Source organism: Elephantulus edwardii, unplaced genomic scaffold (assembly GCF_000299155.1).
Source record: "Elephantulus edwardii isolate Elephantulus edwardi_28Jun2011 unplaced genomic scaffold, EleEdw1.0 scaffold00093, whole genome shotgun sequence".
In the NCBI taxonomy this organism is placed as follows: Eukaryota; Metazoa; Chordata; class Mammalia; order Macroscelidea; family Macroscelididae; genus Elephantulus; species Elephantulus edwardii.
This window is the reverse complement of record NW_006399843.1, coordinates 8847028-8853019: the sequence shown is the minus strand read 5'-3', so window position 1 is coordinate 8853019 and position 5992 is coordinate 8847028.

Below are 5992 nucleotides of genomic sequence, written 5' to 3'. Positions count from 1 at the left end.
AAAGTAAAAAAAAGAAAATTCAACTCTTCACACTTTATCAATTAGCAAGTTTTGATGAAATTAAAAGTTTCTTCAATGTAAAAAAAAATCAGTAAAGATGTATTCTTTCTCCATATCTGTTCAATCTGTACACTGAGCAAATGATTTGTGAAGCTAGACTTTATGAAGAAGAAGTTGACATAAGGATTGGAGGAAAACTCATCAACAAGCCGCATTATGCAGATGACACACCATACTTGCTGAAAGTGAGGAGGACCTGAAACACTTGCTACCAAGGATTAAAGACTACAGCCTTCAATATGGATTCTATAAAGAAAACAAAGATTCTTAGCACTTGTAAAATAGGCAACTTCATGATAAAACTGTCAATGATTTCACCTTACTTGCATTGACAATATACACTCTTGGTACTAACAAGTCAGGATACAAGTGATGTATTGCTTTGGGCAAGTCCATTGTCAAGAATCTCTCCCAAATACTGAATAGCAGTGATGTCAGTTTGAGGACTAAAGTGTGTCTGGTTCAAGCCACAGTCTTTTCAATTACAAGTTACCCTTCTGAGAACTAGACAATGAATAAGGACGACAGAAGAATTGATGACTTTTGAATTTTGGTGTTGGAAGAGAGTACTGAATATCCCATATACTGCCAAAAGAACAAACAGATATGTCTTGGAAAAGTTGCAACCAGAGTGCTTCTTGGATGCAAGGACAACAAAGCTTGGTCGCAGGCACTTTGAGCATGTTGCTAGGAGACGCTATTCCTTGGAGAAGGATCTCTTTCTTTGAAAGGCAAAGGAGCAGCGAAAGAAATTAAGGTTCCCAACAAGGTGGATGGACACAGTGACTGCAGCCATGGGATCAAGTGCATCTGAGCCCAACAACAACAAAAATACCAGGCAAACACTTGTTAAGCAAATACTGCACTTATAGTTGAAAAGACAATTTCAAGTTCTATCCAGAAGTACTGTGCTGTGAGTGTTAGGATACTGTTGTTAAGTGCTGTCAAATGGAGTACGACTCATAGCACCCCTATGAACAGCAGATCTGAACCCTGTCCCATCCTGTGTCATTCTCACAGTTCCTGACACGAGCCCATTGCAGCAGTCATTGTGTCTACCACCTGGTAGAGGGTCTTCCTCCCCTTCGCTGACCCTCCATCCTTTCCAGTATCGTGTCCTTCTCCATGGAATAGCATCTCCTAGCAACATGCCTAAAGTATGTGAGAAGCACTCCGGCTCTACCCTTTTGAAGACATAGCTGTTTGTTCTTTTGGCTTTCCATGAAATAGTCAATGCTCTCATTGAACACTACAGCTCAAAAGCATACTTATTCCTTGTCCAGCTGGCAGATGCATAGCAAGTGATCACAAAGACCATGTCCTGAATCAGATGCACCTTAGTCCTCAAGCTGAAATCATTACTCCTCAATAATTTGGAGAAGTCCATAACTGCAGACTTTGCCAATGCAATGTGTCTCCTTATTTAATGACCGGGTACAAAGGGTACTAATTGTGGATCCAGGTAAGATGAAATTGTTGAAAATGTCAGTCTCTTCTTCACCCATTGTAATGTTGCCTATTGGTCCAGTAATAAGAATCTTTGTTTTCTTGACATTAAGATGCAATACACACAGAAGTCTGCATTCCTTGATCTTCTACATAAGTGCATCAAGTCCTCCTTACTTTCAGCACACAAGGTTGTGTTATCTGCATAACTCAGGTTATTGATGAGTCTCCCTCTCCATCCTGATGCCACATTCTTCTTCATAGAGTCTAGCTTCTCGAATAACCTGCTCACCATACAGATTAAATACATATGGAGAGAGAATACAACACTGATGCACTCCCTTCTTAATTTTAAACCATTCGGTGTTCCATACTCTGTTCACACAACAGCTTCCTGGTATTTTTTGGTATCATTCTTGTCAATAACAGCCACAAATTGCTATGATCCAAATAGTCAAATGTCTTTGCATAGTTAATAAAGCACAAATAGACATTCTTCTGGTATTCTTTACTTTCAGCCAGGATCCATCTGACATTAGCAATGATATCCCTGGTGCCACGATCTCTTCTAAATCCTGCTCGAACTTCTGGAAGTTCCCTATCTATGTACTCTTCTAGACATTTTTGAATGATTTTCAGTAGTATTTTGCTTGCATGTGATATTAATGATAGTATGTGATAATTTCCGTATTCAACTAGATCACCTTTCTTGGAAATGGTAGCAAATAATGGACCTTTTCCAATCCGTTAGCCATACAGTTGTCCTCCAAATTTCTTGGCATAGACAGATGAGCATATCCAAATCTGTATCTGTTAATTGAAACAAGTAAATTGATATTTCATAGATTCCTGGGGTCTTATTTTTTGTCAACAACTTCAACACAGCTACCACTTCCTCCTTCATTACCACTGGCTCCTGTTCATATGGTATTTCCTAAAACTTTTCAGTGTCAATCAGTTCTTTTTGGTATAGTGATTCCGTGTATTCCCTCTATCTTCTTTTGCTGCTTTCTGGGTCTTTCTCTATATTGCCCATAGCATCTTTCAATACTGTGACTCGAGATTTAAATTTGTTTTTCAGTTTTCTCAGCTTGAAAAATGTGGTACAAGTTCTTCCCTTTTTATTCTCCAAATCTAGCTCCCTTCACATTCCCTTGTAACACTTTTTTTTTTTTTTTTAGAATTCTCACTTCTCTTTAAATTTTCTTTGTCCTCTTGGGCTGCCCTTCAAAATCTTCTGTTCAGCTCTTTAATTTTGGCACGTTTCCCACATTGTTTTGATTTCTCAATGTGCCAGTGCAATTTTTAGTTTCTTCTGACATCCATTTCAGTTTTACATTTATCTCCTCTTTTTGTAATGATCTCTTGCTTTCTTCATGGATGATATCTACATCTATAGCCAAAGAGGAAGAAATTAAGAATTTTTACCAAATCATGCAGTCTGAAATTGACCAAACGTACAATAAAGATGCATTAATGATAATCGGTGACTGGAATGAAAAAGTTGAAAACAGTGAAGAAAGAATAGCAGTTGGAAATTATGAGCTTGGTGATAGAAATGAGGCTGGAACTGGAATGAGCAGGTTTTATATTGACAATGATTTATTCATGAAAAATGTTGTTTGTTTTTGTTGTTGTGTGCCGTCAAGTCACCTGTGACTCATAGTGACCCTATGTACAACATCTCTAAACCTTTCTCTATCCTGTGCCAATCTTATTGTCTCCAACACACCTGTCCCCGTTACCCCAGTGACTGAATCAATCCATTTCATCAAGGGTCTTCTTCTCCTGTGCTGTCCCTACACCCTCCCAAGTATGACATCCTTCTCCAAGGACTGGTCCTCCTTGAAACATGTCCAAAGTATAACAAACAAAGCTTCAGAATCCTTGCCTCTAAGGAGCAGCCTGGCTTCACCCTCTCCATGACGAACTTGTTTGTTCTCCTAGCAGTCCATGGTATATTCAATACACTTCTCCAGCACTACAGCTCAAAGGCATCAATTCTCCGGCTATCCTCCATAGTCATTGTCCAGCTCTCTGATGCACAGCAAGTAATGGCAAAGACGATAGCCTGTATCAGGCACACCTTAGTCTCCAGACTGACATCGTTACTCTCCAGTACTTTGGAAAGGTCTCTGACCCCAGACTCTCCCAAAGCAATTCATCTTTTAATTTCCTGGCTATTGGTACCAAGAATGTTGATTGTAGAACCAGTTAAACTGAAGCTGTCGACAATTTCTTCACCATCTATCATGATGCTGCCAATTGACCCAGTGGTGAGAATCTTTGTTTTCTTGAGGTTGAGCTTCAATCGATATTGAAGGCAGCAGTCCTTGACCCTCTGCAGCAAGTGCTTCAGGTCATCCTCAGTTTCAGCAACCAGGGTGTGTCATCTGTATAGTGCAGGTTGTTGATGAGCCTACCTCCAATCCTGATGCCATACTTCTCTTCATATAGCCCAGCCTTGTGGATAATCTGTTACGCATATAAATTTAAAAGATATAGAAATAGGACACATCCTTGACACATACCCTTCCCAATTATCTTTTTTAAAAAAACAAAAAGGAGGAGTTTACATGTGAATCTCACCTGATGAGCTGCATAGGAATCAGATTGACTACATTTGTGGAAGAACTCATTGGATAAGCTTAATATTGGCAGTCAAAACTAGACCATATGTGGGCTGTGAATCAGACCATCAATTACTCATATGCAAGTTCAAATTGAGGCTGAAGAAAATGAAAATAAGTCCACAGGACCCAAAATATGATCCTGAATCTATTCCATAAGAATTTCAAGATCATCTTATAGGCATTGAACTCAATGATAGGATATTGTCCATATAAAATACAAGGAAAATATGTTAATATGGCTATTTTTAAAAAATCATTTCCCAGTTTTATTTTAAAACTGTAGGGTTGTGCTTCTGTGGAAAGTCTGTACATCTACCAATGTAAAAACTGACATTTTTTTAAAACCACCAAAAATTAAGTAAAAATTAAGAATCTTTGATTCAATGATCTAGTCTTTTCAAAGAGAAAAAAAATAAGATTCAGAATTTTGGAAAGGTGGATGTGCCTCTCTTCATTTTACTTTTTGACTGGCTGTCTGGTATGCTGATGATTCTTTTAATATAGACACTAACAGTTAATGTAAAAAAGGAAAAATTACAGATGTCTACCAGATCTTCCACTCCAAAATTGACCAAATATGCGATCAAGGTGTGTTAATGATAATTATTTGGTGGAATGAGAAATTTGAAAACAATGAAGAAGGAGTGGTAGTCAGAAAGTATGGACTTGGTGACACAAGAGAAGTAGGAAATAGAATTACTTAATTTTGTATGTTCAGTGCTTTATTCATTACAAATACCTTTTTAAAAAGCACAAATAATTGCTTTACATATGGACCTTACCTGGCAAACTGCATAGAAATCATATGACTACATCTGTGGAAGAAATCACTGGAGAAATTAATTATCAGCAGGCAAAACCGGGCCATGTGCAGAATGTGGAACATTCCATTAATTAATCATTTTCAAGTTCAAACTGAAGCCAAGGAAAATGGAAACAAGTCCACAGGAACCAAAATATAATCTTAAGTCTATCTCACTTGTATTTAAAAATTAAGTTAAGAATAAATAGGTTTGAAGCACTGGACACCATGATCAAAGACCAGATGAGTTGTGGGATGACATCAAGGATATCATCCATGAGGAGAACCAAAGGTCATTACGAATTACAGAAAAGAAAGAAAGAAAGAAAGAAAGAAAGCAAAATAGATGTCTGAAGAGACTGTGAACTCCATACCTAGTCATTCTTTATGCTGAGCAGATTATTCAAGTAACTGAACTCTATGAAGAAGAATGTGGCATCAGGATGAGAAAAAGACTCATCGATAACCTGTATTACAGAGAAGACAGAAACTTACTTTCTGAAAGTGAGGAGAACTTGAAGCACTTGCTGCAGAAAATCAAAGAATGCTGTCTTCAATATGCACTGCATCTCAATATCAAGAAGATAAAGATTCTCACTACTTGGCTAATAGGCAACATCATGAGAGATCGAGAAAAGATTGAAACTGTCAATGACTTCATCTTATTTGCATCCACTATCCATACACTTGCTACTAGCAGTCAGGAGATCAGAAGATGTATTGGACTGGGAAATCTGAAGTCAGGGACCTTTCAAATTATAGAGGACCAGTGATGTTAGTTTGAGAATGAAGATGTGCCTGATTCATGTTGTTGTTGTTACGTGCTGTTGAGTCGCTTACGACTCATAGCGACCCTATGTACAACAAACCTAAACCCTGCTCTACCCTCTGTCAATCGCACTACCTCTGACACACCCATTGTGATTACCCCAGTCACTGAATCAATCCACCTCATAGAAGGTGTTCCTCTTCTGTGCCGTCCCTCCACCCTCCAAAGCATGATGTCCCTCTCCAAGGACGTGTCCCTTCTTACAACATGTCCAAAGTATGT